This window comes from Eurosta solidaginis, chromosome 2, assembly GCF_040869045.1.
Source record: "Eurosta solidaginis isolate ZX-2024a chromosome 2, ASM4086904v1, whole genome shotgun sequence".
Taxonomy (NCBI): Eukaryota; Metazoa; Arthropoda; class Insecta; order Diptera; family Tephritidae; genus Eurosta; species Eurosta solidaginis.
This window is the reverse complement of record NC_090320.1, coordinates 17,123,232-17,133,679: the sequence shown is the minus strand read 5'-3', so window position 1 is coordinate 17,133,679 and position 10,448 is coordinate 17,123,232. Positions and strand designations below refer to the sequence as shown.

Here is a 10,448-nt window from a genome sequence, read left to right as displayed (position 1 = left end):
AATATATAGTCCAATTAAATTAAGGACTGCTCTCAAAATGAGAAAAAATTAAGTAAATAATCGGGTAACATAAAAATCGATTTTAAAGGCTGGCCTGCCATCACCGAAAGAGAGTTGAGTACAAGCTTTGTGAAAAGTACAGTAATGTGTGGGTAAAGTTGGGATGGAAGGAGCTGGGTCGAAACAAAAATGGCAATCAGGATACTAAGCCCTCAATGGGATGTCAAGAACGGTATCCATCACACAATGTGGGTCTTGATACTGTAATAAACCGATTGCATGGCTGGGCCTCTTGGGAGTACCTCCTCTGACTAAGTTTATATGAACTCAGCCAGACGTCTTAACATAAGCCATTCTACAATGCAGTTCTCCGAGTACGTAAGGGGTTTATGGAGTGGTTAACGGTTATCAGCTAGCCATCAGCGGATGAGCGTGCGATCTTGTTGCCCTTCATCTGTTCCCATTTTCGTATTCCTCTTCGAAAAACTACCTTTACATATTCGAAACTACCCATCCGCTGTTGTCGTACGCCAAGCCAAAGAAATGTTAATTGTATTTGAAATATAAATGCAAACTAACCGTGTATGTTTCCTATGGCGTTGGCAGTGGCTAGTTTAATGGCCGGCGCATAAATCCCCAACCTTGGAGTACCTCCGCGAATCGTTACCCATCTTCTCATAAATGTAAGACATTTAGAGCCCATGTCATTTTCGATACAAATACAGATAATAAGGTCGAATCGTCCAACGAGTATCGCCAGCGTGGACTGCTAATATCTTCACTTGGTATACGATAAAATCGTCGTTAAGGCGGTGAGAATTTCTGTCTCAGAGAGAGAGTGTTCACTTTATAGTTTCTAACGCGGGCGTCCAATAGTTCTATAGATCCTGTGCACTGAAGACTTGATACATTCAAATGTAATACCATCTGCAAAGCCATTCCCGTCATGCAGCAACCGAAGCACGCTTGACAAAAACACTAACTGTGAGGGTATCGAGATTACTTTAGACGTACTCCAACCTGGTCCAAAGGTGTAAAACTTTACAAAATGGTTATAGGTGAAGATGTGAGAGGAATTCTAGCGGTAAAGCCAAGAGCAAGTAACACAGCCTCAAAAAAAAAAATGCAAAAGCACGTATGCATTTTGAGCTGTATTCATTTGATGGAAATTAGCGCTACTCCAGTGTTTTCGAGACGAAGGGACAGAACCTTATTTGACTAAAGCTTCTGGGCTCCCATTTTTTTACGCATACTAGCTCCATTAGTGATAACCATGTACACGTATATCAAGGCTTCCGGTACAAAACTATCTTTTGGGTATCTTGCAAAAAACAAAAAAATACAATTATATGAGGTTCGTCCGCGCCTTGCAGGCTCGCGCCGATACCCAACGTTCTAAAAATTTTCGTTAATAATTTGGTTTTTTATCCTGGTCTACGGTACTTTTGGCGTCGGTATCCAATAAAAACTTTCTTCTCTCTAACAAATTGACTCCGTCTGTGCACTCCTGAATGTATATATTATTCAAGATCAGGCATTTCCTAGTTGAAGATGGTTCATGAGCCGCCACACTCCTTTATGCTGATAGGAGCTACATTGGATCGCGATAGTTTTTTTTTTTGAAGTCTTGAGGCCTCATATTTTTATTTCTAGGTTTTCAAATTATTGGTTAAATGAGCTTTCGTCTGCAAGCTTAGATGAAAAGCTTTCATCAGCAAGGTTAAATGAAAAGCTTTCCCCTGAAAGTTTCTTTGAAAGGCTTCTACTGAAAGTTTTGTAGAAAAGCTTTCTCCTGAAAGTTTTGTGGAAAAGATTTCTTTTGCATGCTTTGTTGAAAAGATTTTTTCTGAACGTTTGGTACGAAAGCTTTTTCCTATAATTTTTATTGAAAAGCTTTCTTCTACAAGCTTTGTTGAAAGGCTTTCGTCTTAGTTGCTCCAACTGTATATTACTTCGGTTTTGATGCGCGTCCTGATAAGGGCACAGCATAGTTGGAATGAGTTGAGCAACCGATTCACAGCTCTTTCAATATTTCCATTGCCCTGTCTGTCTTCTACTTTTGTGGATACCAGTGACATATTGCTTCTTTTTTTTTTTTAATTATCCGTGAAGGACTCTACAATGAACCTAATCAATTTTAATCACAGGGCGGTTGTCAACGAAGGTATTCAAGTAAACTGGAAGGCACACAAGCCTTTTGGGATTCCAGTCTCGACTTTGAAGGGTCAAAATTTCGATCCTTGCATACAACCACAGCTGCAGCTGTAACTATCTATGGATAAAGCCTTACAAATGTATGGCATATACGACATAATATCCATACATGTCTTTGCTGCCAGACAGAAACGGACTAGCAAACAAGGAAGTAACATTTTCCGGAAATTAAAAATTGTTTGCACAAAAAAAAAAAAAAAAAACAAAAAAAAAATAACAAATTGTATCGCTAGAAAAACTCATTTGCAATAACAAATATTGGAATTAAAAAAAAAAACAACAAAAAATGTAATAAAAATTGAATTTGTCCCTTAACACAAATGAAGCGGAATAAATACACATTTTGCTGATAACAAAATGTGCAACAACAAAATCAGCTTAAACTAATGTAAACATGAAACAAATAGCGATCGATCGATAAGAAAAAGTGAAGACAAACGATCAACTGCACATTCGCATGCACATAACTCACATAAAGCGCCGCCACAGGCTTGCATACCTGCAACGAAAGGCACACCGATCGCCCATCCATCAACCCAGGCATTCAGTCAATCAGTCACTTGATTACTTTCGTACGTTGAAAGGTTTGTATTGTGAGGTGATCGTTGCATTGGCACACACAAATTGCCTCTGCACCTTTTGCATTTCTTCATTCATCATTGGCGCATAATGCCTACGGTTGTTTGCTTTGCGCATGCGCAACCCAACTTCAAGTCGCTCGAGTGCAATACAAGGCGTTGCGGCGTTAACCACTATAGCGCTTTCCACAAGCGATGGCTGTGCACACATTTTATTTACATTTACTCATAGTCCTATCGGCAGTTGATTGTTCGTTTTGTTTACTTGATTTGCGCATTGGTTATTTTAAAAAATGTTTTTTTCCTGAATTTTTTTTTCTTTTCTTAGCACTCATACTAAGTAAACAAAAGAAGAAAATTAATATTGCTAAAGAATTTTCGATTAGTTTTGAACAATCAAGTAGAAAACTGTTTAACTTATCGATCGTTGTGATAGCGTTTATGGGTATTTGGACGGACAAACTTGTAAAGGAGTCCGTCAATACATAAATTGGCTATGGAGGCCTATTTGAGTCTTTGAACGATTCGTGTCAGTGATTGAAATACCGTTTTTTTAGTTTGGAGGTCGTCGACGCGTAACAAATGGATAAGATTTCTCTTTCAGGTGACTTTCTTGTGAAAAGAACTTTGTTGATTTTGTTTCATTATGAACGCCCAGACCATTAATAGGAAAAGTGACGCAGTCTGTCTGGTTGATGTCCTCATGAATGCAAAAAGCCTTGATACTTACGTAACTAGCCAAGTAATAAGAAAATTTAGCACAAGTCAAACTTTGTAGCTGAAGTCTGCGGTCTTACCAAAGACAGCATCAAAACGAGATTATTCAACATATCCTATAATTGCGTCTTTGATCCGATTCTAAGGAAAACTATACAAGCTCTAAATGCTTTCTTCGCCATGACATCTAGATCGATTTTGGGATTTGAAGCAAATTTGGGTTCCCATGCAACAAATTCAACGACGCGAAATTAGCGTTGACGCCTAGGTCGACATTCGTAACTCAAAGGCGCCTTTCATCTTCAAATACCTATTCACAATCTTTTACGCCTTGCGCCTTTCTTCAAATGGATTTATACCCATAACACTGAGTTCGTATTGGAGCCTTTTCTGCTGTAAGCGAAGTTTAGAAAATTCTAAAATGAGACTCCACATAGTGTTCTTGTTTTGGCTGTGATTCAAGGGACTTCAACCTACAACTCTTCTTCAAATCACCCGATCACTGTAGCGTCTTTCGGGAACAGGCACCAAGCATCATGCAAGCTGAAATTAGAATCAGACAATATAAGCAACGAAGTCTTTTTTTTCAGCGACAGCTAGGCGGCCATCAAATCCCTAAAATCTTACTTGTTCAATTTTGAACTCATACTGTCGCCGATCTCTTCAAAGGATGGCCGCCAAACATAACCGTGTCTACATCACGTGGGTTTCGGCGCACATGGCTATCGAGGGAAGCTACATTGCAGACGAACTCGCTAAGCGGTGTACGACCAGGAACGCTTAGGTATGCCCCTTGCCTCATGTAAGCTAATTCTAAAAGAAGCCATCTATCTTCAAGTCGATGCAAGATGGCTACTAACTCCGGTGTGTCGAACATCTAAGCAAACCTGACCAAAATGGGTCTTAAAGAATCCCGCATTTTCATCCCAAGTAGGCATTCAGTTTCCACACTTTTAGGAGTACCAACTGAGCAGTGCTTTATAGGTAGGCAGGTAGAAAGATAAGGGGCACCTTATCGTCGTAGCTGTAGTAAGTTTGAGGAAGATGAAAAGCAGAAACGGTATATCGCAACATCTGCAACACCCGGCGCTTAGTGGCGGAAGACAGCGCTTTTCTGAGCTCCCTTTTGGTATAATCGACGGCAGAAAATACGTTATACTACAGAAAATAGGTTCCATCATCTCCTCCATAAAGAAGGTGGAATGACAATCCACCAAGCTGGGGAGAAAGGTAGAGTACCCACCGAACCGATATAACACGGAGGTGAAGAGTTAGTAAATGCAATAAGCCAGCAAAAAGAGATTGGTCAACTTATTTTACCTTCGGAAAACTACCAAGAAACCGCTAGTAAAAAATCTTAGTTCCTCAACTACATCATCCAAGCAGCTTCTGCAGATGGAACTTGGGTGAGATAATAGATTTTTTAAACGATGACGCTCTTCGGCAGTAGTTTGTCAAACACTCCGAGCGTATTTTAGCAATGAAACGTTTCGCAGTGAAAATATATCTGCCTTACACACACCGTTCGGAGTCGGCATACAAAAAGTAGTTCCGATGAGTTCATCTTTATGGACTTCTTCATTACGTCAACGACGAACATATTAACACAGCGACTTTCCGCGATATTCGCCGGTGAAAGGAAAGAAATGGGCAGTCCCACTGAGGTTGAAAAAGTGGATTAGGTGTTTCTTTCTGTCTTTAATTGGCGGCAGTTGCCGAGAATAAATAAAATAAATAAATGTAAGGCGCGGTAACCTCCGAAGAGATTTAACGCCGACCCTCTCTTCCAATTTGCGTCGTGCTCCTCTTGCCTTTCCCTACAAATTGGCCGGACGGGACCTACATGTTTTATGCCGACTTCGAACGGCATCTGCAAGGCAGATGAGTTTTCACTTAGAGCTTTTCATGGCAGAAATACACCCGGAGCGCTTGCCAAACACTGCCTAGGGGCGACCCCGCTTAAACAAATTTTCTTCTAATTGAAAACCCTTATTTCTAAAATTTTGATGTTGCTTTGCTCAGGGTTTGAACCCAGGGCATACGGTGTGGTAGGCGGAGCTACAGAATTTAGAGCCAACTTATGCACACGGAAAGATTTATGTGCCTGCACTGGAGACTACCAGAGACTTGCAGATGGCTATGAAGGAATTCGAAAGAATAAGATTTATTACATCTTTTGGTCCAAGTTCTAGAGCAACTTGAAATTTAACATCAAACATTTTTATTAGCTGTTGTCCATCAAGAGGTTAGGCTGCCATCCTCACTGCATCATTTCAATGACTCTAAATTTTTCAACCGCAATTAGCTACCACAACATGTTAAGCGCTCATAATCGACTGCATTCTTAATCACTTGCAACATCATTTAAACAATTTCCATTACCATCATTTTTCTTCATTTTAAACAAAACCCAAGTAATAGCATTTGGAACAACTCACACCCACAGCATTGTTGAAACACTAACATCGATATCACTTTAAGTTAGCGCACATCATCAACAACAACAACAACTCAGCAATACTAAAGATCCGTACTACAAGAGTCATATCCCAGTGGCTTACTTCATTTCCATCACCACCAACTTTGCAGTTATTTACTCGCTCTCGTTTTCGTATAATGAGAATGCGCGCCCCCTGCCAGGCCACAAATTAATTATGCGCTCATTAAAGTTTCGAGTGTAAACAAAACTACGTAACAAGTAAAACTAGGTCCATCAACAACAACAGCAACATCAACTATAAAGGCAATAATGATCAGTGTATAAATAATAAAAACAAAAACAAAATATTTAGTAGTTAAACAAAAGTTTAAACGAAGCACCGAATACATAATTACAACAGCAAGAACTACAGATTATGGAAATACACAAAAAGAGCACCACGCGGTGCAATGAATTGGCGCTCGAAGGCTGAGTGACTGCAGCAATGGAAATAGAATTTATTGGTTCTATTGAATTTTTACTACGCGCTTATTTTTGAATATTTATTATGAGTCGAGTTAGATAGAGACTTCTATATATCAAAATGATCTGAGCGAAAAACGGAATTCATTTAGCCATGTCTGTCCGTCCGTCCGTCCGTCTGTCCGTCTGTCCGGTAACACGAAAACTTGAGTAAACTTTGAGGTATCTTGATGAAATTTGGTATGTAGGTTCCTGGGCACTCATCTCAGAACGCTATTTAAAATGAACGATATCGGACTATAACCACGCCCACATTTTCGATATCGAAAATTACTAAAAACCGAAAAAGTGCGATAACTCAATACCAAAGACGGATAAAGCGATGAAACTTGGTAAGTGGGTTGACCATATGGCGCAGGATAGGAAATTAGTAAAAGTTTGGATAATGGGCGTGGCACCGCCCACTTTTAAAATAAGGTAATTTAAAAGTTTTGTAATTGTTGAAACAAATACAAAAACAAAAGAAAGTTTAAAAATGGGCGTGGCTCCGCCCTTTTTCATTTAATTAGTCTAGGATACTTTTAATGCCATACGTCGAACAAAAATTTACCAATCCTTGATAAATTTGGTAGGGACATAGATTCTATGACGGTAACTGTTTTCTGTGAAAGTGGGCGAAATCGGTTGAAGCCACGCCCAGTTTTTATACGCAGTCGACCGTCTGTCCTTCCGCTCGGCCGTTAACACGATAACTTGAGCAAAAACCGTCGGCTTAACGTGCAAAGGTGTTAAGTCCACGTTTTGCCAAAAATTAAATTCTGATGCAGTTCGGTAGATAATTTGAAAATACATACTATGTTAAAAAAAAACCTTGTCGACTCTTATTTTAAAGTGATCTAAGCAGCGGTGTGCAAAAGTGACATGTACACATATGACAAAACGCACGCGCTAAGTCCACTTGACAATAGCTTTGTTCCGGTACTTTTACTGACCAAACCTAGTACAAATGTCAAACATAAAAATCGTATATAATACCAGTCAGAGAACCGCATACCGGAACACGTTCCAGCAGTCCATGACTGTGTCTGACTGTTTCTCACTGATTCTGACTAGTCTAGTGTGATTTCTACATATAGTGCTGTGTGTTGTTTTTTGTGCTCAAGCAAAATTCTTTGCTTATTTTAATTTATTTATTATTTAAAGGTAAAAAATATCAAATTCAATTTAATGGATATGAATTGGACTAAAATTTGCATATATTTAGACATTTCAATGGACACTGATAAAAACAACAACGAGTATTTCAGCGAATATGGTAATCAGGCAGATGATGGAGTTATGGGACTGGTGCCTTACGGCTTTAATAGCGATTCGGAAGAGTCGCTAGACCTTCCTTTAAAATCACAAACGCGCAAAAGAAGAGGAAAAGTTGTTAATCAGGCATGGTTCGCAGCAAAAAATAAAAAAACTGAGAAAAATGGCAAACTTTACTTGGGGGAAAAAAAAGATAATGGCGTGTGGAATCATCGGAGAGTTAGAAATGCAAGAGTTATTGGAGACCGATGTAGGTGTAAAAAAGCCACTGGGTCTGCTACCCTCCACTGTGCAGAAGTCACTGAAGACCAAAGACAAGTAATCTTTAAACAGTTATGGAAAATGGATTGGAAAGAGAAACAAACTTACGTAAATACATTGATTCAAGTAACAACACCTGCAAGAATGCGAAATCGTAAAGATAAAAACCAGACAAGAAGGGGTCGAACATTACAATACCATGTAAGGGTACAGCAAAAAAATGTTAAAGCTTGCCAAACATTCTTTTTGAACACTCTTAGCATTGGCAAACGTATGGTGCTAAATTGGGTCAAACAGACAATGATTTCAATAAACACTACACAGAACGCACCACAAAAAAATTTTACCATTGCACGTCACGCACGATTCTCTACCGACCACGGAATCACATTACTGCCATTCAACAACGAACAAAAAATATCTTTTGCCAGAATGGTCTTCAAAAAAACTACTATTTGATTTTTACGTAGAGGATTTTTGTAAGGCACCTGGGGGAACCCCACTCTCTATTTCGGCGTTTCATGATGCATTTGCTGTTAAAAATCTGGGCCTACACTACCCTAAAAAAGATCAGTGTGAAATCTGTGCTCGACATTCTGTGGGAGATATTTTGGATGACGTCTACAATCTTCCCCAGACAAAAAACATGAAGCTAGGGAAGAGAAGCAAAAAGACAAAATCGAAAAGGCCTTTGTGTTTACTGTCGATCTGCAAGCGGTCTTAATGCCACCAAAATCCCAAGTAAGCAGCCTTTATTACCGCACGAAGTTGCAAGTCCACTATTTGGTATTCTACATGGCGTAGTAATTGAGCAAAAAATACTCGAAACGGGACACACACAAATGGAAGCTGACAGCGTCCATTCAGTTATCGAGCGTGCCATTAAACACCGAATTGTTAATGTACCAGCAGAGTATATTGAAATATGTCGCAATGCTCGAAAGAAACCGACACCTTATATGGTAGAGTATTTGGATCACAATTTTTTCAAATGTTTCAAGGGCATACCATAATTAAAAACAATTCGTCCTGGTCGCGGAAAAGGTGAATCAAAAGTCACCGATATTCGTGCAATAAAATAGACGCCGCAATGTGAAATATTTTATAAATTGCGTTTTCCAGAGCCATGGAGCTATTTGCAACAAAGAGTGGACAGAACTGTTGTGCCAACTGAATGGTCTAATTTGACTCTACTTCACCAAGAAAAAAGAAAATTAACAGCCAGAAAATACGCAGATTTACAATATATAAAAACTTCTTTGCCAATATTATGACGACCTGCCACATGAGTGATATCTATTTATTTTTGTTTAATTTATAATTTACAAACAGCAATGAGGAAGTCTATAGATTTATTAATTTTTGGAATACCCAAAACAAAAATTTTCCATTAATTACTTATGTTTTCCTTTACACGACAGCAACGAAATAAGACTGTATAATATTTTTTTGTGATAATAAAATACGCCGCTGACAAAAAATCTTTTACTGAAATACTTCGTTTTGTAAAATGTCCTAAGTCCAATACATAAAGTGACTATAATTCCATAAAATTTGCTAAGTCCAAAACAAGCTTATTTAAGGGCGCTCATTCAATATTTTTTTTTAATTTGTATTTTTTTAACTTAAATGAAATATGAAAGTTGACAAAATTGCATTAAAAAAAATATATATATTTATATTAAATTATTATTCAGTTTTTTTTGTTTTATTCAACATTTCTAAAATGGCACTTAGAACCTTTGCACGTTAAGCCGACGATATATATAAAAAGAAGTGTACATTTTGATTGTCACTCCATAACTCGAGAACGGATAGAAAGTTTGCAATGAAATTTTTAGGAAGGCTACAGGAAGGAGAGATGATGGTCAGTTGATTTTGAAATCCCAAATCGGTTTAGCCATTCTTGAGTTATGATTTTTTTTTTAGAAAAATACTATATAAAAGAAAGTCGTGTTAGTTACACTACGCATAACTCAAGAACGGATGAATCAATTTGGCTGAAAATTTGTGGAGGGGTAGCTTATAACCAGGGAACGGACATACGATACCCTTTATCCCGTTCTGGCTAGGGTCTTGAGATCAAAACGTGGACCTGGGTAATCATGGGATGTGTTTGTACAGTATGGGTATCAAATGGAATCTGTTTATGAGTACTTTGATAATGAGTATTTTTCGTACCCCTGGGTGACTCGGGTCTCGAGATATAAGGCCAAAACGTGGACCCGGGCACCCCTAAAATGTGTTTATATAATATGGATATCAAATGAAAGCTGTTGATGAGTGCTTTAGTACAGGGTAATTTTCATATCCCTGGATGACTAGGGTCTCGAGATATAGGCCAAAACGTGGACCCGGATACCCCTAGAAGGTGTGTGTAATATGGATATCAAATGAAAGCTGTTGATGTGTGCTTTAGTGCAGAGTAATTTTTATATCGCTGAGTGACAAGGGTATTGAGA

The 10,448-nt window shown here is 38.6% G+C and overlaps 1 pseudogene; it reads left to right on the top strand.

Moving 5' to 3' along the window:
• The first annotated feature begins 7,638 nt into the window (after nt 1-7,638).
• Nucleotides 7,639-8,790, top strand: LOC137241470 (uncharacterized; annotated as a pseudogene).
• Nucleotides 8,791-10,448: the final 1,658 nt, after the last annotated feature.